General features: G+C 47.7%; 2 long non-coding RNA genes across 4 annotated transcripts; both read left to right on the top strand.

Moving 5' to 3' along the window:
• Positions 1-11733: 11733 nt before the first annotated feature.
• On the top strand, positions 11734-13456 carry LOC131402487 (uncharacterized). Of its 2 annotated transcripts, none has more exons than XR_009218707.1 (3): positions 11734-11903; positions 12975-13045; positions 13366-13456. It is a non-coding gene; the product is annotated as an uncharacterized LOC131402487 (long non-coding RNA). The 2 variants fall into 2 exon arrangements; XR_009218708.1 differs by lacking the exon at positions 11734-11903 and adding an exon at positions 12122-12377.
• Positions 13457-13728: 272 nt separating this feature from the next.
• On the top strand, positions 13729-21932 carry LOC131402491 (uncharacterized). 2 transcript variants are annotated; one of them, XR_009218713.1, is made up of 3 exons: positions 13729-13773; positions 19886-20017; positions 20181-20386. It is a non-coding gene; the product is annotated as an uncharacterized LOC131402491 (long non-coding RNA). The 2 variants fall into 2 exon arrangements; XR_009218714.1 differs by lacking the exon at positions 13729-13773 and adding an exon at positions 21680-21932 and having other exon boundaries at positions 19817-20017; positions 20181-20302.
• Positions 21933-27374: the final 5442 nt, after the last annotated feature.

Raw genomic sequence — 27374 nt, 5'->3', positions numbered from 1 at the left:
TGATGGCAGTGTGGAAAGTATAGGCGACGTGTGGTGGGAGACGTCATGATAGTGTCGGGAGGAGCTGTGTGTGAGATTACGGTGTTGAAGGGGAAGGACTGGAGGCAGGTGCAGTGGGTGTGTGACCAACAATGGTCAGTGAAGGGACAGCCGGGGTGTAACTGGGGAAAGCAGTGACCAGCAGAAGTCATGTGTTTAAAACAAGACACCAGGCCCAAATGGAGCCGCTTAGGCTATGCCTCACATAAACAAGTCGAGACTTAATTAGACTTTTGGCCCTCCCAGGAATAGAATCTTAAACCAGTCAATCAGGAATCACCTCATGCGCAGCAGGTAGGTCATCTTCCTGATAGAGCCCTGCCATCCTCTAAAGGAAAGTAACCTTGCAGTAACCAACCCGCTTTTTTATCTAGTGTAACTGCCTTGTTCTTGCTCCCTTCTGCCTATAAAATCCTTCATTTTGTAGAACTCCTTGGAAGTCCTTTCTCTCTGCTAGACTGGATGCTGCCTGATTCATGAACTGTTGAATAAAGCCAATAAGATGTTTAAAATTTACTGAATTTTATTTTGTTTTGTACCAGTTTGGTGGCAGCAGTGGGATCCAAAGGAGATGCCTGATGGCTTCGAGGATGAGAAACAGTCATTGGTACCCGCAAAACCTTTGAGTTCTCCATCTTTTTCACTGTTTCTGAGGGCTGTGGGTAAGTTTCTCTTGGATCTGAGATCCACTCTGTTTGCCTTGAGCTCCTGATCTAAGTGGCTTTCCAGTCCAGGGTCAGTGGGTCAGTCTAGACTGACAGGATGCTCTAAGAGAGCATCAGTCTTAGCACTTGGTTAGTCAGCAGTGCCAGGCAAAGGCTTAGTGGTTCAGCTTGAGCTGCCAGATGGTTCTGCCAGGAACCCGAGTCCCTGGCCCTCAGTTAGTCCACAGTCCCCGTTTGTTGGGGTCTGCTGGGTGAGTCTGCAGTCTCCATGTGTTAGGGTCTGCTGCTTCAGTCCGTGGTTCTTGCTAATGGAGAGGAGTGGAAGAAATGTGTGCTCCATGCACATCCAATCTTTGAAAACTTCCTGCGTGCATTTTACATGCATTTTGCCCTCTGTTGACTGTCGATGGGTTCTAAGGAAATGGTGAAGCCACAGTGAGGAGGAACTGTGGGTTTCTGCACGACTACCTCGAGGAGTGCCGCCCCCTCAACCTCAACAGCCATCCGGCACTATTAGAAATGAAAGACATCCGATCACCGTGGATTGGAACACTCCTTATTGTGACGGTGTCAACATTATCCAAAGAGATCAACAAATGCAATGCAGTCCTTATCAAAATCCCAAGGGCATTTTGTGCTGAAATAGAAAAAAACCCATCCTAAGATTCTTATGGAATCTCAAATAAGCCCAGATACCAAAAATAATCTTGAAAGGAGATACTAAGTTGGAGGACTGATTCTTCCTGATTGAAAATTTACTATAAATCTACAGTATCAAAACAGCATTGTCATGGCATAAAGACAGCCATATTGAGCAATGGAAACAGAATTGAGAGCCCAGAAATTAACCCTCACCCATGTGATCAAATGATGTTTGACAAGGGTGCCAAGATTATTAAATGGGGAAAAGTCTTTCAACAAGTTGTGCTGGAAATAGTGGATATCTACATGCAAAGGAATCAACTTGGACATTTACCTAACACTGTATACATAACTTGATTCCCAGTGAATCAAATACCTAAGTGTAAGAGCTAATGCTCTAATACCCTTAGAAGAAAACATAAGGTAAAACTTGACAAGATAGGATTTGGTAATGATTTCATGGTTCTGACACCCAAGAGCAGCCAATAAAATAGGAAAATATGTATGCTGGACTTCATGGATATTAAAAAGTTTTGTGCCTCAAAAGCCATTATCAACAGAGTAAAAGCACAACCCATAGGATGGGAGACCACATTTGCAAACCATGTATCTGACAAAGGCTTAATATCCAGAATACATAGAGGAGAACTAAAGTCAACAACAAAAAACAAAAAATCAAATCAAAATTGAACAAAGTATATGAGTAGACATTTGCTCAAAGAAGATATGCAAATAACCAATAAGCATATGAAAAGATGCTCATCATCAGTAATCATTAGGGACATGCAAATCAGAAACACAGTGAGAGACCACTTCACATTCATTAGGATGGCATCTATCAAAAAGAAAAAAAAAAAGAAGAAGAAAAAGAATAGAACCACTGTTGGCCAAGATGTGGAGAAGTTGATACCCTTGTGTACTGTGGTGGGAATATATAGTTGCTGTAGAAATCAGTATAACAATTCCTAAAAAAAATTAAAAATATAATTATATAGGACCCAGCAATTCCTATTCTGGGTGTATACCCCACCAAGGAGTTGAAAGCATGTTCTCAAAGACATATTTCAACACTCATGTTCATGGCATCATTATTCATAATAGCTAAAACATGGAAGCCACACAAGTATTGTAATCAAGGAAGGGCTTACAGCCCAATGCACCCATTAGCCAAACAGGATACCCGCTCTTGTAGAAGGGGAAAAAGCTTCATTACGAGGTTGGCCAGCAAAGAGACGAAGTTTAAATCTTTCTCCCCAATGGGCTGTTGAAAAGGGCTTGAAAAGTGCAAAGGAGCGGGTGCAGTAAGTTTGGGAGCAGTCCTAGGCATTTTGTGCAAGCACAGATTTTCGTGTTCTGTCACACATCCCACGTTCAAAAGATGGTGTCCTTAACATGGTTGGCAGGGGAGTTCTTGGTCCCCCAGTTCATCCTCCAGTCACTTATGCAGTTGCAGTTTGAGTCTTGCAAGCCGTCTTGTTGTCTCATTGGCTCAAAGTAGTTGAAATTTGCTTAAGGAAGAGAAATGGAGTTTCTGAAAAGCAACTCTCCGCCCAAGATTAGATCCTTAGTAAATATCATATGGGGTATGGCTTAAGAAAGTAGTCTCCAGGGTACTGTTGAGAAAAATCTGGCTGGGGCCCCATTTTATTTTGGGCTTGGTTGTGGGCCTTGCTATGGTATCTGTCCAGGGATGTATGGATGAGCAAAATGTGCTATATACATACAATGGCATATTATTCATCCTTGAAAAAGGAAGGAAAGTCTAATATACGGCACACCATGGATGAACCTTCAAGATATTACTCTAAATGAAATAAGCTAGTCACAAAAATACAACCTTGTGTGATTTCCCTTCTAGAGCTTCCTGAAATCACCAGATTCAGAGAGACAGAAAGTAGAATGGTGTTTGCCAGTGGGTGGGAGGAGGGGGAATGGGGGATTATTCATGAATGGGTATAGAGTTTCAGTTTTGTAAGATGAGAAGTGTTCTGAAGATGGATCGTGATGATTGCACAGCAATATTAATGTCTTCAATACACGTCAATACACATTAAAACATACTTAATGTATCTATGGGGCCTGATGACTTGTCCTGGCCGAGCACAAGCTTGTGCTGTTGCACATCTTACCCCTCACTGTACAGTTGGGAAACTAGCCCAGAAAGAGGCAGGTACTGTCCCAGACCACAGGAGGTCGTCAGAGTCCTGAAGACTAGAGAGAGCTCCAGCTTACTTGGCCAAGGCTCCACCCCTTCCCTCAGGTTTCCTTTGGCAATGAGTGGCGTTAAGATCCTAGAGGATTGCGGCCCACCCTTTTCCATATGGGGTCATTTTCCTCTCCTCATCATCACACCTGCACAGGCACACTCCCTCACACTTGACTTCTCATATGGAGAACACTGAGGTGCAATCAAGAAAGAGCTGACACCGGGGAAGTGACAAGAGGCATGAGGGAGAGAGGTTGGAGGCAGCTCTCCCACGGGGCAGTAGCATCCGTTCTCCTAGATTCGTGCACAGGGGCCCAGAGATGGGAAGAGGAATCCCTAAGGTTCCTAGGTTGTTCCAGATCCTACCTGTTCCAGATCCATCCCTGGCCCAGCCTGGGGATCACAGGACTGGGGTCCTGCAGTCCACCTCTGTGGGCACCCAGAACTGTGATGAGCCCATCCTCCCTTTGTGTAGGCATTGGGAACAGGAGAGAAGATCTCAGTGAGGGTCCTCCTGTATAAAGTGGAGTGCATCCAGCGGGTGGCTCCAAGTGTTCCATGCACTCACAACATGTCTGTTGGACTAGGTTCTCTGTTGATGACCTACTGTGCTCTGAAACCCTGAGAAAATGATTTCTAGCCCCTGGAGATCCTTTAGAACTGAGGAGGCTAGGGGGCTTGGGTGGATGAGAACTGAGGATAAGGAAGAAGATGCCAGAGCACTGGACACCAAGTCCAGAGTCCAGGGGGAAGACTAATCCTTGTTAGACGCTTGCGGTCCTCATCTGGAAGTAGGGGGAATCATTGTCATGGCTGCAGTTAGGATGCCTTAGGAGTGAAGAGGACACCTGGTGGGGAACAGCAAGGGTGGGGCACGGTAGGCTCCCGAGATTCCTCCCACTCCCTCGAAGCTGACAGGTCCTGATGCTTTACCTCTGGGGCCCTGGAGAGCCTCTGCCTTGAGGACACCTGAAGAAAGATTCCTTTCTGTTTGGAGTTCCTGCCTGGGCAGCAGTGATAGTTCTGACCACGAGGGGGCGGGCAGCCTCTTGTGTCAGTGGTGGCCAGTGAGTTTTTGTTTTTATTTTTTTTCAGTTGTATTGAGATATACTTGATATACAGCACTAAGTTAACATTGCTGTGTGGTATATTTGAAACTTGCTAAGAGAGTAGATCCTAAAACGTCTCATCATCAGGAAACAATCTTTTTTTTTCTGTTTGGTGATTGATGTTAACTAAACTTATTTTGGTAACCATTACATAATATATATATATCAAGTCATTCTGCTGTAATGCTGGAATTTACTTGGTGTCCACTGAACTTTTCTTGAGCTCCTGGAGCAGCGAAGAGTCAACCAGAGGTATTTCTGGCTGTCCTCCTGCCTCAGAAACAACTTGTACCTCCTATTACTACTGTTCATCTCCACAATGAAAGTTGGTCAAAAGCAGGGGGCGGGGTGCAAGATCTACCCATGTACTCATTCAGCAGCTGTGCCCTGAGCACTCACCCTGTGCCAGGTGCCCTGGTGGGCTGAAGTGAACGATGAAAATGACCAAGTTGTCCCTGCCTGCCAGGAGCTCACAGTCTAGAAGGGAAATGGACAAAAGCAAAGACATGAGAAAGAAAAGAGCAAGTGCTGTAGAGAAACACAGCAGGGGGCTGTGAGGGAGGGCTGGGCGTCACTGGGTAGGAGGGTCTGAAAGACCTCTCTAGGGTGACATTTTCTGGGACCAGAATGTCAAGAGGTAGTCAGCCCTGCACAAGTCTGGGAGCAGTGTGTCAGGGAGATGGCACCACTGGTCCTGAGTCTCACAGGCAGAAGTGAGTTTGGCCAGAGGAGGTTAGAAAGGTGGCCAATGCAACTGGAGGGAGGCTGGGAGAAGAGAACAGGAGCTAGGGTGGAAGGTAGGGCCAGGGCCTGGTAGGCTGTGTTCGTTACTTTTCCCTCTCTGACTTCATTGCCCCTAACCTTGCATTTCAAAACAACAAATGTTGACAATCTCACAATTTTTGTGGATCAACAATCAGGCATGTTTTAGCTGGGTGCCTCTGTCTCAGTGAGTTTAACAGATTGGGACTGTGGCCTGAACTGAGGCTCGACTAGGGGAGGACTGGCCCACAAGTTCACTCTCAGCCTTCAGGATTCATTTTGTATTGAGAGCCTGAGTTCCTTTCTGTCTGTTGGCCCAGGCACTCCCTTGCATCTCTCCTCAATGTGCCTCCACATTGGGCAGCCCCAATACACCGGTATTTGATTTCTCACTTCCAGGGATTTGACAGAGTGAGAGAGAGAGAGAGATGGCACATGAGAGAGGGAGTAAGAGAAAGTGAGAGACCTTTTTAGTTAAAGTTTAGAAAAGACATCCCATCACTTTGGCTCTTATTATGTTCAGAAGCCAGTTACTAACCACTTTGTGGTTCCACAGGGATGTGTATAACATGGGTGGGGCTTACTGGGTACCACTGTGGAGGCTGCCCACCTCATAGGCCAAGATGAGGCACTTCGGTCTCATTCTCCATAAAACAGGAAACAATTGAATGGCTTTATGCCACAGGATGGCAATATCTGAATTTCCATTAGTTGCAACCCCCTCATGGTCTTGACCTGAAAATGAGGCTAAGTTGGAAGTGACTGTCCCAATATCACATTCTTGGAGCCCAGGCCTGTTTTGAGTGGTGTTCTGTACTAGATCCCACCCCTCCTTGTTATTCTTCCATCTCTAAGTTTGTGCCTTAGGTACATGTGACACCAGCCCACAGGGGTAATAGATATTATCTCATATACACCGGGTGAGGTCCCTAGGAAGTAGATTCTAGCCTGATTCCCATGGTGCAGGTTTAGAGACTGGGGAGGACCTGAGAGGCACAGGGACTATCCCAGGATGAAGAAATAGTAAGGAAAAGGAGGTCTGCATTCATCTCTGTCTCCTCAAAGCTAGGTCCCTAGTTAGGTTTCCAGGGAGCTGTGGGTAGGGCTATGTGGGCTCATTGTGTACAGTTCAAGAGATGACGTGGGGTCATAGACCTCAACAGATCTTAGAACTCTGGTAACCAGGCACCCACAGTGCCCCATCCAGCTCACTTGATTGGAGACAGTCAACAAGCAAAGATGTTTTGTTGTTGTTTCCCAACTTTTGGAGGATCTGGGCTCAAAAAATCCCAGAAAGAGAATCTTTTTGGTAGTTGGCGATGTTGGCTCAGCCCTCATGCTTGACGCCTCTGGGCGTCTGGCAGGAGGCAGTGAAAGGTAACACGGGACAGCCCAGGAAAAGCTAGTGCAGGCCAGGGCACAGCTGTGATCCCACCTGATCAGCCCCACACCCCTTGCCCCTCTTTGTGTGTGTGTGTGTGTGTGTGTGTGTGTGCATGTGTCTGTGAGGAGGGGAGAAGGCAGGACATAAGGGGCGGGTCATTCCTGAGCAGGAGCTGGTTGTTAGGTGTTGGAAACCTGGTGAGTCTGTCATGTTCATACCCCAGGCCATGCCTGGCAGCATGAGAAGGTGAGCTCCTCTAATCATATGTTACCAAGCACTAGAGGATTCATCTCCTTCCCTCCCTGACCAGAGTTCTTTGCAGGGATGTCCCTCTGTGCCTGAACTGAGGAGCAGACTTTCTCTTGGCGGTTGGCCCCAGTGGCAGTGTGCAGGCAACCCCTGATTCCTTCTGGCCAAGCTCCTAGGCAGTCTTTGCAGAACTCCACTCAGGAGGTTGTCGGGTAGCTGCCCAATGGTTTCAACTCCACCAACTCACTAGACAAGGGGCAGGTACATGAGGCCACCCACACTTTCCAGTACTGCTCTGAGAAGGGGGCAGGTACATGAGGCCACCCACACTTTCCAGTACTGCTCTGAGAAGAGAGCAGGAGCAGAGGGTCTCCACACTCAGAAGCTTGACATGACGGGGTTGGACTAGAACTAGGGCGGAACCAGACTGGGGCTGTCCCTTTTTCAAGCTAAAGGGGATGTACATGAATGTCACCTTGCCTGGTTAGGAGATGAGCTGCCGTGACCCTCTTACCCTTGTCCGGTGTGAGCTTCTGGAGGCCACTGAGGCAGAGCCAGAGGGTAAGGGGGACTGCAGGGGGGGTATTCCTGGAATGGAGGGGGATCTTTCCTGTGTTTAGAAGGACACATGGAAAGTCAGCTATGTGGGTGAACTTTTCTCTTTATCCCGCTCCAGCGCCAGCTACGGAGCTCCAGCCAGCAGCAGAAGCAGAGCAGTGGGCAGTGGTGGAGGTAGAGCTGAATCCAGCTCTGTTGACACCACCCCCTCTAGCACTGGAGCCAGTGTCCCCTCCATCAGCAGTGTTGGAGCTGGAGCAAGGGCCAACATGGGCTCCAGCAGGAGTGGGAGCTGCTGAGCTGGAGTCACCTGGACCATCATTTCTAGTGAGAAGTCCATCTCCACCTGTGGCTCTTAAGGAGCGTGAGAAGCTTAATCTCATGGCCTTCCCTCCTAAGCTGGTGGTGGAGCAGTTGACCATGATGGATGCGGTGAGCAGCTGGGCTTTCAGGGCAGAGTGGGGCAGGCCTTCCCTCTGCTATCGTTGCCCCAGACCTGATCCAGACTCCTATGATCTGGGCCCAAATCCAGGCTCCACTCTTTACCAACCATAAGACCTGGGCAACTTTCTGAACACCCAAGCCTTTGCTGTCCACCTGCAGACCGTGGAGATGGACATTAAGAGGACCTGCTGCACAGAGTGACTGTGCCAACTCCATGAGGTAGAAGAGACGGAAAGCTGGGTGGGCCCTGGCTCATCTGTGCAGGGAGGGGCTCACTGTGTACAGCCTGGTCCCTGGTGGCCCAACCGCTGCTCAGGAGGCTCAACAGCCTCAGGACTTATTAGACATCTGATGTGTATTTCACTACAAGGGAGACAGACAAGGCCTGTGGTTGTAGCTGCCACGTGGGGATGCGCATCAGAATGTGGAGTGGGACCAGAGGGGGGATCAGGGTATTGGAAGATGCCCCCTTAGGATGAACCGAGTTGAGCCACCGTCTGGAGCTTGGAGTTAGCCAGGACGGGCTGGGTCAAAAGCCCCTCTCCCTTCCCTGCCAGTATTGGGTCCTGGGTCCTCCTGTGCTGGGTGTCCTCGGGGGACAGAGAAGAAAAGCCAGGGACTGTCACAAGGCTCAGGCCACATCCTGAGCTTTCTGAGCTCCAGCTCTAAACTGTGACTCCTGTGTGGGACTTTGGGGGCTATAGACACAGACCTGGGATGTGGCAGGGCACGGTGACACTCCCCCTGTTCTCCAGGACCTCTTCCGGAAGGTGATGCCCTCTCCGTGCCTGGGATCCACCTGGGGCAAGAGGAGCAAGCCCGAAATGAACACCAGACACCCACCGTCCAGGCCACCATCGACCACGTCAGAAGGGTGGCCAGCTTCGTCATCACCCCCTGCCTCGGGGACCCAAGCATGACAGCCCAGGACAGGGCGAGGGTGGTGGAGTGCTGGATCCAGGTGGCCCAGGTGTGCTGTGGGAGGCCCAGTGGAGCCCCTCTCTGAAGTCTTGGGAACTGCCTCTCCACCTTTATCAGCTCCCAGGATTGCAGTGTGTGGTCTAAGCCCCTGTACAGTCCCTAGACCCTTCCTGCCAGGGGCCCGCTGACTTTAACTCCAGGTCCCAGTGAGAGGATGCTCACTTCCTACCTGGCTCCTTCCCTGGGTTGAGCTAAAATCCTGCTCCCTGTGAGTGTTACTCTTTGGGTCCTAAATGTGCCCTTCTGGGACTCCCTGAGCATCTGTCTCATCCAGGAGGGGAGATTTAAATAGAAGGGAACTGAAGCTAGAGCAAGCGGGGCTACAGTGCCCCACCTCACAGCTCATTCTCTTCCCTTCCCCAGGAGTGCGAGATCCTGAAAAACTTCTCCTCGCCCCGCACTGTCATCTCTGCTCTGCAGAAAACCTCCACAAGCCACCTGAAGAACACACGGGGGAAGTTTCCCGGTGGGTAGGCCTCTCTCCATAGGAGGACCAGGGTGGATGGGGGATCTCCTGTGTGTCTGCCATTGGCCCCTCAGTCAGCTGGGAACTCCTGGGAGGCAGCAAATGCTGGGGACAGGGCCTGGGCCTCGGCAGGGGGTCTCTAAGCCTCCCGGGTCCTTAGTCACCAGTTCTGCTTCAGGACTTGGCTTCCCTGAGTGTCGGGTACTCAGTTGAGCCACATTGGAGATTTTCAAGTGTTTATAGCAACAGAACTCTATGCCCAGTTGAAACTCAAAGCAGTCAAAACAGAGCTGCTCTGTAGAGCTGGGGAGTGGAGACCCCAGTGACCAACAGGAGAGCCCCCTCCCAGTCCCATGAGACCTTAGCGCTCAGAGGAGCCCAGTGAGAGGACTCCTCCAGGTAGTTTGAATCTCTCGGGTTTGCAGAGAAAAGGGATTTGCATTCAGACCCCTCACATTATTCCTAAATTTATCCCTCATTCTTTCCCCTCCCCTGAGAGAGAACCCTGATAATCTTAAGGAACTCAATAGTCAAGACAAGTCCTTGAGCAGAGACCTGATGATCCAGGTAGAGTGGAGGCTGGGGGTCTGGAAAGAGAGGAGGGGTGCGGAGGAGGGATGCTGGGCAGGCTGTGGTTTTGATAGTTTCTCCCTTGAACTTTCTCTGAAACATTCCCGTCTATCTCATCCAGATTAACAAGCAGAGGGATCTGTTCTGCCCATGGGCAGGTGGGGTGCCGTTTGTGGGCGGGAGGCCCTGGTCATGGGACACAATGGTGTTGGCTGGGCTGTTCCAGGAGGAGTTGCCGAGCTGGCGCCATCAACAGGTCTCTGGCTTCCATGTATGTCCATCCTGCTGGATGTAGCTTCTTCCAGGCTGTTGGGTGGTTGGTGTGGGTTTAGCCCTCAGCCTAAAACTATCCTCAGGAAGCCAGGACCCTGCTGCTCCTTCTATCTTCACCACATCTCCAAGGGGCTGCAGCCTGCTTGCCCCAGGGATGTGCGTGGCAGAGGATTCCCATGGCCCAGGTGCACAAACAGGCTGCTCATCCTTAGGTGGCAGATGTGTGTGCATTCTGGGACTCCCCTCTGGACCCCTAGAGCAGTCACTTGAGTGAACCACAGGAGTCTAACCTGAGTGCCTGGTTGGCAATGACATATGCCCCCGGTGGCTTATGAGAAGCATCTAGGCAACTGATGGATTCTTAGTGAACCCTGCTGAAAGGAAGTTAGGAGCCTCATGTAAACAGGGAATCAAAATGTCCTGTCATCCCCTTCCCTGTTGATCAGAGGTGGCACCTTGGGGGTCCAGTTCCTGAGTGGATAAAGAAAGAGTTCAGGGGCCTGCCCCGTGGCGCAAGCGGTTAAGTGCGCGCACTCCGCTGCAGCGGCTGAGGGTTCACCGGTTCGGGTCCCAGGCACGCACCGACGCACCGCTTGTCGACCTATGATGTGGCAGCATCCCATATAAAGTGGAGGAAGATGGGCATGGATGTTAGCCCTGGGCCAGTCTTCCTCAGCAAAAAAAGAGGAGGATTGGCAGATGTTAGCACAAGGCTGATCTCCTCACAAAAAAAAAAAAAAGGATTCAGTGCAGGGGAATGTCCTGAGGTGTTCCTTGGGGAGGAGAAGGCTTTGGCTTGGCCTCTGGCCCAGCCTGGGGCCCAGACACTCCACGGGACTGGGGCAGGCAGGAGCCACTCAACCAGACTCCCAAGACACCCCGTCCTCTCCATCCATGACTCAGCCCAGGACCAAGCTTTGAGAGCTCAGGGGACAGGACTGTTTTCAGTGGTGGGGCTGGGGTTAGGTGAGGATGTTGGAACAGGGCCTCTGGCTGAGAGGGGCAAGTGGCCTCTCCTCTGTGGGCCCCTGAGCACCTCTGCCCATGTTTGGGCCTTTGTCTCCTCATCAGGGAAATGGAGGGACGGTGATTGTGTTGTGCAGGTCTCACAGGGTGGTGTTGAGGTAAGAGGGAGGAAAGGAATGTGGGAGCTTTCTGCCTGCTCCACCTGGAGGGGTGAGGGCCAGAACAAGGATGACAGTCTTGTGACAGTGAGTCCTCATAAGAACCTGTGTGGTAGCTGGAGTTCTCACACTTTCCAGATGAGGAAACAGGCTCAAGGAGGCCAGGCCACGAGCCCAAGCTCACACCCAGAGTGAGAGTTGGAGCTGGGCTTGTTCTGGAATCACAAGACCTTGGAGGATGGAATGACATTGATACCAGTTGACTCAAGTCAGATGTCCAGTGTCGGAGGCCAGTGGTGCTGGAGAGAAATGGGGTGAGGGGAGTATTGCCTCGCTGACACTGTCCTCGACCCTGACAGGAGGGGCCCTTCACGGTTGCCCCCCCAGAGAGCAACCCCCAGAGAGTGCAGGAGAAGCAGGAGCAGCAGCAGGTGAGTGTGCCTGTGGGGGAGGGGCTCTGCGCTCCCAGCTGGAGGCCTCAAATCAAGAGAGGAGGGCCCTTCCTCTTGGTGCCACAGTGCCCAAATCCCCCAGTAGAAGTGACCAAGAGGAGGGCCTGGAAGAGCTGGTGCAGGATGGGTTGTTTTGGGGAGGGCCAGGGAAGGCACACCATGTGATTTGCCAGGAGCCGGCCCTGGGAGGAGGAGTGTGGTGTTCTTGGGGTGTGAAGGGAGGAAGAATTGAGGGGAGGCTGCTGAGGATCCTAGGCTGCTCCTCGTGGGAACCCTGTGGTGGGCCAGGTGGCTGAGGGTGGGGACTTTTCAGGAGAGGGTCTACATGGGCTCTACTTGAGAGCAAGGGCTCATCCCACCCGCACCCCGATGTCACAGGGTGTCTTCCCCTATCTTGGCAATCTGCTCAGTGACCTGCTGATGCTGCAACTGGCGATGGTTGACTATCTCGAGGTGGGTGAACCTGAGGACTAGGCAGGAAGGACCAGGATTCTGAGCCTTGGGATGCGGGAGCCCCCAAACTGAGCTCTGAGTTCTCAGCACTTGGCACATCTCCTGTCATGAGAGCCTCGCAGCTGCCCCTGGGAGATGGGGCATCAGGCTCTTCTTAGGGATGAGTGAAAAGAGGCTTTGCCAGAGACACCCATTCCAGTTCCTCAGGCTGGGGAAGCTCAGAGCTGCCTGATGGCACAGCTGCGTGAGGTTTTATCTGAGCTGGACTCAGCCTCCAACTCCTATGCTGTCCATGAAGGGAGAGAGAAGTCGGGTCCCCCCAAGTCAGGCAGCACATATGTGGCTGAGCAGTCCCCTCTGCCTGAGGCCTCAGCTTCCAAGTCTGTCATCAGAGAGTTGTGCTGCCAGGTCCCTCAGTCTCACCCCCATGTCCTCCTACTCTGGAGCCCAGAGCCCGGCCTAGGTCCAAGTCCTCTTTTCTCTGCGTGCCCGGCCCCCTCTGGGGACCTGGCATTAGTGCAACATGAGAAGGGGTGGGCATAGGGGCTAGTCAGGCTGGGGGCTCTGTCTGATGGACTTTGGCTGTCTACCTTCCAGGGGAATGAGATCAACCTTGAGAAGAGGACTGAGGAGCAGCTGTGGCACTCCCTGCAGGGGAGGGGAAAGAGGTGGAAATCAGAGACCTTCTGGGCAGAACAGTCCCTGGCTTCACCCCCTGTATCTTACATTGAGTGGAAGAGTTTGATAACAGAGAAGTGGGAGACCCATCCAATTGGCGGGTGGGTTGAGGGGAGGATGGCATCAAGGATATCTTCCTGGAGGAGGGGCTGATTATTCCCATTCTGATAACTGGTAGAGCCTGGATGGAACTGGAGGGAAGGATGGTTTCCAGGACTGGTCCCCTGCCCCACCCCTCACCTCCAACAAGGCCCCTGCAGCATCCCCCACCCAGGCCCTGTCTGCATCCTCTCCTTTCCTCTGGTCCCAGGAATACCGAGTCATGAGGAAGATCCTGCTGCTCCAGGAGGCTGCCAAGAATTACAACCTAGAACCCGAGGGAGCGATTTGCGGCCTGGCTCCAGGACATGCAGTTGCTCAACGAGAATGAGAGGTGAGGCCGAGCAGGAGTTGGGTGAGGGCAGGGGTGGACTCTCCCTGTTGGTCAGTCCAGAGAGCCTGTCTCCATGGTCCCCCACTCATCCCCCGGCCTTATTACATGGTGACCTCTGGGACACCCAGACTCCAGCTGCTGAGCAGGCAGTAGGGGGATACCTGAGGTGTGGTTCCTGGTAGGCTCACAGGTGCCTCTCTGTCCTGTAGCTACAAACTGTCCTGCCAGCCAGAGCCCTAGAAAATACGCAAGGCCAAGAAGAACCGGCCATCATCAAGGTCTGGGGTGAGTGAGTGTCTGGGCCGGGGTGACTGACTCCTGGGGGTTCAGTAAGTCTTCGGGCTAAGCGTGGCCTTGGGGAGTCGGATAGCTGCCACTGGGATCCCAGCTCCACTATTGACCAGTCCTGTGACTGGGGTGACTCTCTTCAGCTTCCTGAGACTCCGTTTCCCTCTCTGTGAAATAGGTGATACTAAATGACGGCTCACGTGGCAGGGACGAATGGGGTACTGGTGGCTGACAGCACTGAGCACAGGGTCTGAAGCACCCAGTGCAGTGGGGACAGGGTGGGGAGCCATGATTCAGAGGGAGGCCGCAGAAGATAACCCGACTCTTCTACTCAGCCCCCAGGCCCCAACCCCGAACCCCGTATCAGTGGCCGATCACAGCCCCATCCTCAGCAGCGGGGACACAGTTGGGATGCTTGTGATGCACCAGGCCAGCTCCTCCCACTTGATGGGAAGGGGAGCATTGTAAGCTGATTCCTGGGGTCCCCTGAAGCCCAAGAGAGAAGGGACGACCCCATCCCAGCTCCCTGACATCTCTACCTCAGCACCTACTCACCCATTGGGGAGGGTCAGTGGTTATTTGTTGTAAATAATAAATGACATATTTGAATATTATATTAAAGTCCTGTTTCCTTCACAGCTTGGGAGTTGTGGTGTGGTTCTCTCGCTTTCTGTAGGCATGTGAGTGAGACACAGAATCTCACATTTCTCCTTGAATCAGGAACTCTTCTGAGTCATCAACTTATTGTCTGTTGGAGAAGGGAGAAAGGCCAGCCCCTTTTTTGGCTAGTGACGTCACTCCCAATTCCCCCTAACTCCTAGGACAAGTTCATTTCAGTATCATTCAGCTGCTCCAGGGGCGGACACGGCCCCCCTCCCATTCTCTTGGGATTTAAAGGTTGATGGTACTTTCACAGGCAAAGCAACAACCACTGAAATGTGGGTGTCTTTAAAACAGCACTACCCAGGACCAGGTCGTGCCATAGGCAGGGGGTGCCTTTCTACATTCTGGAGGAAGAGAGAATGTTTTCTGCTTCTCTTGTTGAGGTTTCTTTTGACCAAATTTTAGGAACTTGTAGTTTTCTAGTTCAATCTCTGGAATTGCATCAGCTCTAAGTGGGGAAAACAATGTAAAAAGATCAAAACATGCACATGGAGAGGACAAGGCCTGAAAAGGTGATTTGCAAATGGACTAAAGGCAGACAGGACTTTCCCTCCTGAGACCCCTCTAGTGCCTCTATGTTCACTACTGACCTAGAATTGAATCTTGCTGGGATCCTTGTCCAGGACTGTTAATTCTGTTTCCCGCTTGTTTTGTATCCAATGGGAAAGATTTGTGATGCAGCTTTAAGGCTACCACTGGGCCTCATTCCATAAAAACGACCGCTCTCTGTGAACCAGGATTTCCAGCACACCTGCCTTCCTTATGCCATTCACTTTAGGGCAGAAATTCCCTAGAAGGCTCCTCCCTGGCTTGGGCTGATGGATCCCGGGTGAGCTCTACTATGCCAGGATAAGGGACCATAATCCTGACCAGTGAGTGACCCCACACTGTCCCTTGCTGTCCAAGGTGACTTCTGAGGCCATGTCATTCTGAGGTCCATGGTCTTGGACAGTCCTCCAGTTTACACACTCAGTGTTGATGTTGCCAACTTGTCCAAATGGGGCAATTGGGCCCGAGCCATTAAAGTGTGTCCCCCCTGGGTGGTTGTGTTTTTTCCCCCAGTCTTGTGCTGTGGTTACATTACAACCACCTGATGGGGTGTGAACCCTGTTTGGAGCTTTGAAAGATGAGGCATGACAGGGGTGTGGGGTAGTCCAGCAGGAAATGCCACGGAACTGATGATCCATGGTGGTGTATGAACACAGCCTTACCAATTAAAATACTGAAATGCTTCCCATCTGGTGGTGAATAGACACTGCTCTGAGCTCACACCGAGAACCCACCCCACGACAAGAGCTTTCAAAGGGTTACCAAGTGGCATTTTGAACCTCATCCCTTGGAAACACCCTGTAAGACAAGGGCCAGATGAATCACTTGGCACTTGTGAGTTATCGCCTCCTGTCTGATGGCTGCAAGTGTCACCCAGACACACAGGCTGGACTCTGCCAGGGAAGCCTTCTTAGGACAGCTAGAAGCTGAGGATGATTCCTGGTTCCCAACATCCCAGGCCCTTCCTGACATGGCACAGCCACCCAGGAAAGTGGTTTGGTAATGAAAAGACTGGGAAGGCAATACTTCGCCTCCAAAGAGAAAGAGAAGTGCCAACAGCGAAAGCTGGATCCCTCAAATAGTCAATTAAATCTCAACAAGCAGTGAGTTCTTGTCAGATTACTGATGCCGAAATGGTCTCTTTTGATAATAGCATGATCCCCCAGCTGCCATGTCCATCTTCATGAATCAAATTTCCAACACATATGGATCTAAAAAACTGAGGGAAATCTGGTATTTCCTTAGATGCAACTCTGAAGTAGCATGCAAGAAGGAACACAAAAATGGAGACCAAAAGTAAATATCTAATTTGAGAACATAGACATTGAAGTGCTTTTGAAATAATATTTTGGAATCTATTGGAATATTACACAAAAAGAATAATCCACTTTAAGTAGGTTTTACTGTGACTGTATGGAGCAAAACTGAATCATCCCGTGACGTTGATAACTCGCTGATGACTTGAAAGTACAAATAAATAACATACATAGTAAAGAAAAATGAGAGAACAGCATGAAAAAGGAAGATCTTTCTCTCCTCACCTGAAACTCAACCTCTCACCTCAGAAAGAAACCACTGTCTATATTTTCTGTCACGCAGCAGAGTTTAATAAAAGAAACATATTGGTATATTTCAAAGTTTCAAGAGCTCAAAGCAAGGAAACATTATGGACGCTGCCAAGAGACCTCACTGAGGTGCCTGCTCCATTTCGTCTGCTGTCAAGATGGCCTTCTTGGCCCCTCACTTTCTCTGCCTCACTAGCAAGTCTGTCCGCCTTCAGTGCTACCACCAGTCTCTCTCCTGTGCTCTTCACTGCCCTTTCCTCCTTCCTGATACCTTCCTCAGTCGCCGGAAATTGTTGGCAGTGGAGCTGTGGAATGCGCAGATCAGCTCCTGGAATCATCTCTGCCAAATCTGAAGACCGGCAGGAGTGGGCATGGGACCTGGAGTGCAGACCACCTGCGAGCACACCTGGCAGGGATTCACCTGTGTGACTAGGTGCAAGTTTTTGCAACGCTTTTGTAAGATTGAAAGGAGTTACTAGATGTCCTGGTGTTCAGCATCACTAATCATCAGGGAATGCAAATCAAAACCACAATGAGCTGTCACTTCACACCTGTTAAGATGCCCATTATCAAAAAAACTAAAGATGGCAAATGTTGGTGAGGATGTGGAGAAAAGGAACCCTTGTGGGAATGTAAACTAGTACAACCATTATGGAAAACAGTATGGAGCTTACTCCAAAAATGAAAACTAGCATATGATCCAGCAATCCCACTTCTGGTATATGCCCACAGGATTGAACTCAGGGTCTCAAAGAAATACCTGCACTCTAATGTTCATTGTAGCTAATTCACGATAGACAAGATATGGAAGTAACCTAAATGTCACTGATGGATGAATGGATAAAGAAATGGAATATTAGTCAACCTTGAGAAAAGAAGGAGATCCTGCCATTTTTGACAACATGGATGGACTTAGAAGACATTATGCTAAGCGAAATAAGGCAGACAGAGAAAGGCAAATACTCACTTATATGTGGAATCTTAAATAGTCAAACTCATACAAGCAGAGGTTAGAATAGTGGTTGCCAGGGGTTGAGGGGATGGAGAAATGGGGAGCTGATGATCAAAGGATACAGAGTTTCAGTAATCAAGATAAATAAGTTCTGGAGATCTAGGATATGGCATAGTGCTTACAGCTAACAAGACTGTATTGCATACATCACATTTGCTAATAGTGTAGATATTAAGAGTTCTTACCACAGAATAATAGTAATAAAGGAGATGAGAGAAAACTTTGGGAGGTGATGGATATGTTTGTGGCCTTGATGGTGGTGACAGTCTCAAGGGTGTATACTTATGTCCAAATTCATCAAGTTGTATATGGAAAAGTATGACACCATCGTTGATTCTTCTGCACCTTGAAATACGCCGTGTCCTCATCACAAGAGAAAAAAAATTGTAACTATGTATGGGGACGGATGTTAACTGGACTTATTGTGGTGATCATTTCAACATTTATACAAACACTGAATCATTATGTTGTACCGCTGAAACTAATTTAATGTTGTATGTTAACTTTACCTCAATAAAAAAAAAACACACACACAACAGAAAAAAACCATTTTAATATTGTAAATGAGTTCAGTGAATCCCTGAAACTGCCCCATTCTCATATGAGAGTTACAGGAAGCAGAGAGGATGAAGTAAGATGGAAGAAAGTTGTACAAAACAGTGTTCAAATTAAAATCATTTAAGTTGATATCAACTCCTTGTGGCAAAGTTCTGTGAGCACCAATCTTCTTTCACATTTTTCCTGGAAAAGCATACCTTCAGATCCAACCCATAATAGTTTCCTCATTTGCTCTAATAAGAAAATTTTAACTTAATAAATAAAACCAAAAGCATCCCTTATGTATGAATAAAGTTAGTGAACTTTACAGAGAAAAGAGCATATTGGCACAATCTCAATAAAGGTAACAGAAGAACGGAATGATGATGAAGTCTCATTCAAGCTTATCTTTGAAAGCCAGTAAAACCAGGTTATCTTTTCAAGAAAGTGTGTAGAGCTGTCAACCTTGGAAGATAGAAATAGTGACCTCCTCTGCAGCAAAAGTCATGCTTGCTTACTGCCCATTATAATAAAAATAACACCCCTCCCCAGGCCAAAGGGCAGCAGACTTCCTGCCTGTTATCAAAGATATGAGTTCCTTAAGCTCTGAGTTCTTGCAACCCTCTGTATGTCTCCTGGCCCACTGTGTATCACCCTTTGGGAAGTGAGATTTAGTGAACCAGTGCAAATGTTGATACTCGGGCCGGTGCCATTGCTCTGTCATTAAGTCCTTTGTCTCTGACCCATGGGTCTCGTGTCTTTTGCCAGCATCTGTAAGACCATGGTAGGCTAACTTATTGGTTTGCAGGTAAGGTAAAATGTCAGACCATTCACAGTTCCTGACAAGCCCTTAAAGTAACTAGTTGTCTTAGGAACAGAGAGCTATCCAGAACAATATGCATGGATGGTCTTCATAGAAGACTTCATGCAACCAAAACTTTAATAAGTGTCTCTGACCTCTTTTATTTCTACCTCAATTAGAAGGAGAGGTACCAAGCTTTATAGACCTAGGGTTTATGCAAGCCACGTGAAGACCCAGTGACCAGAAACTTCCCATGGGGAGCATTACAGATGGGCATATTTCCAAAATGGACCCATATGCCTCCCGATCATCCAAAAGACAGTACATTATCTTAATTTATGATGATTTGATTCATTAAAATCTTGTGATGGGCCAAAGATACACTTCTAAGAGGAATGAGGCACATGGCAGTTGTAAGCAGACTAACACATTTGGTGAATATCAAACTCTGAACTAACTTTAGTGTTCTAATCAATCAAAAGGTACAACAAATTTAATTAGGTAGATTAAATGATATTTAATGGTATGCCTGATTATTACTCTGCAATAATGAACAAGCAGCTCATGTAAATAACTATAATTGGCCTTTAAAATATGAGAGTCAGGACTGTTTGAGATAAGCTGGAGAGAAGGAAGGGGAGAAATAGATAAAAGCTAGCTGCTCTGACGCCACTCTCAGGACCCCTGGATCTACATGTAACCCAGGAGATCGAGGCAGATGGCTGTGTGCCTAGATCCTCCTGCACTGTGGTTCTCAGGGATGTCACAGGGCTGAAGCAGCTTCCTGAATCGTGTTTACACGTCCATGTGTACAATACCCTTGACCAAGGGGATGAACCACCATTCAATCATCCCTTACACCCCTCTAATTAACAATTAGATTTCAGAATCATTGTACCATTAAATGATAATTTATTCCTCAAACCTGTAGGATGCCGAGCTAAAAGAAAATCAAATTTCAATGGCTTCTTTTCTTTGAAGGACCAAGATGTTCTTTCACACTTAGAATCCGGATTAGAGGATAAATCCATCAAGTCAATGGAAACAACTTAAGAAATGGACAGAGGGATATTTCATTCATATATACACAGTTTGCACTGTGGCAAAAATAGAGTTATATTTTAAAAAATTAGAATTTTTTGAAATTTTATAGATATTACTGACTTTGTTCTGCTTATACTCCCTTTGGTTTACCAAATCAAACTCACTCTTTAATGGGCATTTCTAGCATTGAGTGCTAATAACAGCAGCTTTTTTAAATTCTTATTTTTCCCAGGTCAAAGACCAAGGGAAGAGGTCATCAAGAGGTCAAGTCTAATCTACCTATGGATGTGGCAGCCTTAACTATGGATGTTCAAACCAGACATTGCCAGCAGAACCACATCTCTTCACCCATAGGTGAGTTTTTACTAGTAATCACAGAGACTTGAGGATATCAAAGGAAATTCTTTATTAAGAACCAAAGTTATAGATCCCTATCTTGGGTTCTTTACTTTGAATTTTTGACCAAATCATATGCATTTATTGGACCATGTTCAAGTCTATGATCTTTAGAAGATGCAGCTTACAGCTGAAGAGAAACAGATACAACACCAATATCTTACCCTCTCTGAAGCCCAACTGAGAGCCCCTGGAGTCAGAAGTTTTCAAGACAAGGAAAAGTCATTCTTCTTCTGAACAGAGAGAGTAGAGGTTATTCAAACATTCAACTATAAATTGTTAACATGACTTGTTAGAATGTGATGGAGCAAGCCTCATACCTTCTAAGTTTCATGATTTTTCTCCAGAATACTGAGAGGGATGACCTTAAAGTCCAGTTTCCCCATAAATGTCTCTATTCAGTGATAAAATTAAATTCCCTATAAAATAATTCCCATAGGGCTGGCCCCGTCGCTTAGTGGTTAAGTGCTTTGCTACTGGTGGCCCAGGTTCAGATCCGGCATGCACTAACACGCTGCTTCTCCGGCCATGCTGAGGCCACATCCCACATACAGCAACTAGAAGGATGTGCAACTATGATGTACAACTATTTACTGGGGCTTTGGGGGAAAAAAAGGAGAAGGATTGGCAACAGATGTTAACTCAGAGCCGGTCTGCCTAGGCAAAAAGAGGAGGATTGGCATGGATATTACCTCAGGGCTGATCTTCCTCACACACACACAAAAATAATAGTAATAACAATAATAATACCCATAAAATTGTTAAAAATATATCATAGTCTCTGACCAAGAGGAAACAAGGAAAATTGAGCAGTTGAATAGCAGTGTAATAAACTCCATACAAGGATCTTACTGCAGCATTATGTATAATAGTGAAACTGGACATAATCCCATCTCTATCAAAGAAGAAATAAACAGATCATGGTATTCCTGTTCTTTGGAGTACCTCTAAAACTTCTAAAAAGCTAAGTTAGGGTGGCGAGCACTGATAAGGAGAGACATCTATGATATATAGTTTGGGAAACAGCAAATTGCAAAATGATGTAGTTATGTCATTTATGTTAAAAAAACTTTATGTGTATTTATATATTCATAGGAAATGTCCAGAACAATAAGCTGCAACCTCTTAACTATAGTTCCTTCTGAGTAGGGGAGTGAGTTTGCAGGGAAAGGGATGGATGGGGTAGGTTTCGCTTTACTCTAAATAGATCTGGGTTACTTGACTTTTTTTATAGTATGTAATTCTTTCATAATTAGAAAAATGAGTGATGTGACCGTTTGGTGCAGGGCAATACTATTATGTTCACCTGTCTCTGTACTGTATGTTACTGCACAGCACGGACTGTAGGAGAAAGCCCAGAGGAGCAATGAAGACAAAGAAGACATAACACCTGCAAAAAGTCAGTGGAGTATTTCTCCATAACAAACCTTCCAGGTGAGTGACGGTCAGTATCTTCCACTGCTCCAGCTCTCACAATAAACCTAGAACCTGCCCTGGGTAAGCTGGAGGACCATGCCTGACTAGTCCACTCCCTGCATGGGGCCGGTTTGTGCAGGGTGACTGTCATCAAGCAGACAATGGACTCAGGTTGGGGTGTGTGCCTTTGGAGAGGATGGCAGAGAGGCACAAATTGGAACGCCAGCTAAGTGCACACACCTGAGAGGCGGAGTTCCAAGTTGAGACTCAAAATGTACCAAGAAACTGTGTGAAGTGAAGGAAGCTACTCGACCTCTCTGAGCCTCAGTGTTCCCCCCTGTAAAATGGGGATCACAGAGCTCTACCTCACAGAGCTGTTGGGGAAGATACATAAAAGTGCCTGGGACAGTCAGTGTCACATTATTAACAAAGTCGTCTCCGACTTCAGAAAATCAATGAAAAGAATAATGTTGATGAGACCAAAGATGAGATGCCCAGCTTCGTAAGCAGCCCCAGCAGCATGAGAATGAGAGGAGCTCCGAGTAAGCAGGGTTCCTCACAGCTCCACTGGAGAGGATGAACGTGGGCTACACCAGGATAAAGGGCTGTTGTACAGTGACATGTGTAGTGAGAGTGGGTCCCTAAAGATACTGTGAAATAGAGTTGCACACAGTGGCTCCTAGGAAACAACTACAAAGCAATGAATGCAGCAGATAGGAGTGGGAATGGGGCAAGCAGAGGAAGGTCAGAGCTACAAAATCTGACGGAAGACACTGAACCACGACGAGTGCCCAGCTCTGTCAACAGCTGCTGTGGTTGTGCCAGGAGATCAAACGTTTGAGACAGCCATTGTGAGGACTGCTGGGAGTACAGTTGTCACTGCGGCCACACCTCAACAGCAGTGCATCGGAGCACACACACCCCGAGACTTTCCTCTCTATTAATCCTTGTTTTAAGATGATGAATATCCTCATATTACAATGTTTCCTTCCAACACTTGTGGACGAGTGTCATCAGAACCCCCTGAAGAGGGCACAGGTCAGAGTAGGATGGAACACTGGGGGCTGGGGGAGCGGCGCTGCACCTGACTACACGGACTATCACCCGGGCCTATTGAACACTAGAGAAGAACCCGAGGATGTGGTCTAATGAGACTTCCCTCTCTTGCCACATTCAGAGACACTACACACTTTCTCATCCTTTCTTTACAAAAATGTTAAAGAATTCATGTGTCATTAATTCATACAGAGGCAAATTCTTGACAAAGTGACAGGGTCCAGTTTCCATGACCAGGTTTTTCAGTTGCTTTGATAATATCCCACATTCAGAAATCGGAAATGTAACCTATTGGGATGTGTAATATAAACAGGGACTTTTTTTCCTGTAGATCAACGCCCAGATTTTTAGGGACGACATAAATCATGAAAGCTGCTAACCATTCCTCCACAGGTTTCAATAAGACTTTTAAGTTAATTTACCAATCTCAGGAAAAGAGAATTTGGCAATTCAAAATTTTTGTTTCTGCATTCAAACGTACAGTACAGCCAAGAGAATGAGCAGAAAAAAATTAACAGGAAGGTCTTGCTTGCATTTTATCTTTTGCAAATAAGCAGGATATTTTATGCTCTATTCCTTTCACCACTCTAATCAATTTTTAAAGAATATGGTACCTCTGACTATCCCTAGGCATGTTTATCTGGGAACCTTGTCAGAATTCACAGCAGAGATGTTAAAGCTGACGGGTTTCAAATGCTGCCCAAGTGCTGTCTACCTTGAACGTCCCTCTCCCAAAGCTGGACGACTGGTCTCTTCCTGAGTGATCAGAGTCGCCACCCGTGTCCCTGAGAGACTGGCCACTCATGCCTGAGCTGAGATTAGGTGATCAATCTAAAGGGCAAAATGCTTAAGCTATTCTCATCTTAAGGTTGCTGTTTTGGAGGCCACTGCACTGGAATGCGTTGGTGAAAACGGCCTACTAGATACTTGCCTGGGAATTGGGTTGTTCTCCTCTGCTCTTAGCGGATCCTGGGGAAACCAGTGATTAACCTCACAGATGCCTCAACTTCCATATCTGCAAAAAAGGCAAGCAACAGCTAATGTTACCACCCTGCAAAGCTCTTAAGTTGTACTTGCAAGAGCGGCCACAAGGGGAAATTTCTCTCAAAAGCTGATGAAATGATGGCACTTTGGCTGGAGAAGGCAGAGGGCAGCAGGCAAAGTGGAAAGTTTCTGGGATGTCAAACCAGTTCCCATAAGCACTTTAGAGAAGCACCTTTCCCTGGACTAGGTAGGAGGCTGTGGAAAGACCCACAGGCACGCAGGTGGGAGGAGGAATCAAGCAATGGAGGGAGGCGGTGTGGAAGAGGCACGAGTCTGACTTCAATTTTGGACAAAACCAGTTGCACGCTGCAGGCCCTCGGCTGCCCATGCAGCCGCCACACCCTCCTAACTCCCTGGTCCCACTCCTCCCGTCGCATCCCTCCGGGACTCAGCCCACGTGCAGCGGGTGCAGGACCAGAGTCCTGAGTCAAGGGCGGTTTGGCCCTCGGCTAAGCGCACACCGCCCTGCTCCTCCCCCCGGGGTTAGGCACCGCCCCATGCTCACAGCCTCCTGGGATTTGTAGTCCTGCAGTCCTGCAAGCTCCCAGCTGGGAGCGGTTAAGAGACAAAAGCTCCCAGCATACACAGCTAGGGGCCCCAACTCCCACCTTGTCCCCCCGCCCCTGGTCCCCATACCTCTGCTTCACCCCACCCTCTACCCCGCCTCTTCTCTATACCTAGCCCACTCTCTATGCCCTGCCCACCCCCCAGAGTATGCGCAGTGTGGTTGGGCTGCATCCCTTGAGGCCCGCACTCAGGTAGGGGTGGGGCTCACCAGCCTGGCTATTGCTGAGGATGCTTGCAGCCCTCGTGGAAACTTCCTGGCCAGTATTTGAAATGTAAATTCAATATCTAAAATGGAAATACTGGGTGCCTGGGATTCAGGAATTTGCCTTTTCAAGGCCACCTGTCCTACCATCCCCTCCATCCCTCCAGGTTGCCATAATCCTCCCTCTGGCTCCCGTGGTCAAGGTCGCTGCAGAGATCCTTCCCTTGGACCTCGCCCACCTGAAGGGCCCATACCCATCATAAAAACTCAAAGCCATGACACTTGCCAAATTGAGCCAAAAATGGAAAGACCCAGGGGACCACGCAAGGGTGAGGGCATTAATAGATACTTGGAAGTATTAAAATCCATCTGATGATGCCATGAGTGAACATGTTCCACTTTAAAACAAAACACTGCTGTTATTCTGAGATATTGAGTTAGGATCTTTGTGCAAATATGCAGGATTTAAAGTGTTTATTGATGTATAACATGAGTACAGAAATATACGCAGAAGTCATCCATGTAAACCTCAAAGAATTATTACAAAGTGAACACACTTGTGTGACCAAGAACTAGCACAGCTTCACTCAGGCGCTGACAATCCCTTTCTCCCTCCTTCCTCCCAAAAGGTAACCGATATCTTACCAGCAAACACTGTATATCGAGTTTGTCTTCTTATACAAGTGTTTTATTACAGAACAATTTAAACAATATACAAAATAAACAAAATAGCATAGTCGGCCCGTCACGCAGCTTCAACAACTACTAATTGTCTGCCAATTTTGTTTCATCCACATTCCATCCCATTCCCACCTCACTTTATTAATCTTTTAGTTCTTTGTGTGTGCGGGGGGGGGGTAAGATGTACGCACACAGAAAGACACAACTCTCAACTCTACAGTTTTGGCAAATAAACATGCCCATATAACCTTCACCCCTTTAAGACTAGAATAGTTCCATCACCCCCAGAAAACTCTTTCCTGTTCCTTCCCAGGCAATTTTTTCTTTCCCCCGAGGCAACTACTGTTCTGGTTTTTTCAGCATAGTTTCATCTTGGCTGAAATCATCCCACGTGTTTTGTTTTCTGTCCAGCTTGCCTCCCTCGGCACGAGGTTGATGAGACTCACCCAGCACGTGTGTGTCAGCGTTTGCTCCTCGGCACGGCTGAGGGCGTTCTGCTCTGTGGTTGCCCTACAGTGCGCTCGTCTTTCTCCTGGGGATGTGCAGGTCATCTCCTGTGAACATTCTTGTACAAACCCTTTTTTTTGCTGCTTAATTCCTTTATTAGCATTTAAGTGACACATCTTTGCATTTTATAGTGGTTGGTCCAGATTACAATATGCATCTTTAACATATCACAGCCTACCTAGACTTAATAGTGCACCAGTTTAATCAATGTAAAATATGGAAGTCTTGCTACAGAACAGTTCCATTTACCTATGTCTGTCCCTTATGCTATTGTTGTCATAAGTTTTACATCTACCCATGTTATAAATCCCACAATACAGTGTTATAATTTTTGCTTTAAATAGTCATAGGTCTTTTAAAGAAATTAAGAGAAAAAAGTTAAGTATTTGGAGGGAGATGCTTTGAGGCTCTGCAAATGTACTGTTTCTTCTTTAAGTTTCACCCACAGTTTTTGCATTCATCAATCAGTCTTGCTCACAGTAATTTCTTTTTATGTGTGTGAGGGAGATCAGCCCTGAGCTAACATCCATGCTAATCCTCCTCTTTTTGCTGAGGAAGACCGGCTCTGAGCTAACATCTATTGCCAATCCTCCTCCTTTATTTTTGCCCCAAAGCCCCAGTAGATAGTTGTATGTCATAGTTGCACATCCTTCTAGTTGCTGTATGTGGGACGAGGCTTCAGCATGGCCAGAGAAGCGGTGCGTCGGTGGGCGCCCGGGATCCGAACCCGGGCCACCAGTAGCGGAGCGTGCGCACTTAACCGCTAAGCCACCAGGCCTGCCCTTGCTCACAGTAATTATTACTGTGGTGTTTTAGTGGCGATTTTCTATTCCATGCTATCCAGCCACGTTTATTATTTGGAATTCTGTGAGAAAGATTCCGCCCCTACTTCTCCCTTCCTTCTTCCTCTCTTTCTCTCTTTCTCTCATTCTTTTTTTTTTCTCTTTCTTTCTTCCTTTCTTATTTAATCTATTTTATATCAGTATAGACTCATGGATATTTACTTTGTTCTCTGGGTAATAATCCAATGCCACCATTATTTATTTTGTTGCTCACAATTTTCCAGCTTGAGCCATTGGGAAGTCTTTCAGATTGATTCCTTTTGATACATCTCATCATTTTCTGTGTTTTGTTAAAGCACTTTCCTACTTTCTGGCACTACAGGATGTTCCAGGTTCATCTTGTATTTTCCATCTCCAGTCCTAGAATTAGCCACTTCTCCAAGAAAACCTGCTTCTTTTAATTGGAGAATGATATAAACCCAGATCTGGGAACTAGGTGTGCTCATTGATACTAGAGTGTCACTGCTTCTAGATCCACTCAGCAGAGCTTGGAAATGTATGTATGAATAGAAACTCAGGTATACACATCTATCTATTGATCTATCAATCTATCTATCAATCTAACTATCTGGATAGATATATTAAAAGAGACATGGATTCATACTGATACTTCCAACTCCAATCCAGCACCACAGAGTTTATTCTAGCATTCTCTTTTTGTTTATATGTAACTTCTTTTACCAACAGTGAGAAACTTAACTCCAGTTATCTACAA

The sequence above is a fragment of the Diceros bicornis genome, unplaced genomic scaffold (genome assembly GCF_020826845.1).
Source record: "Diceros bicornis minor isolate mBicDic1 unplaced genomic scaffold, mDicBic1.mat.cur scaffold_112_ctg1, whole genome shotgun sequence".
Lineage (NCBI taxonomy): Eukaryota > Metazoa > Chordata > Mammalia > Perissodactyla > Rhinocerotidae > Diceros > Diceros bicornis.
This window is presented reverse-complemented; position numbering and strand designations above follow the sequence as displayed.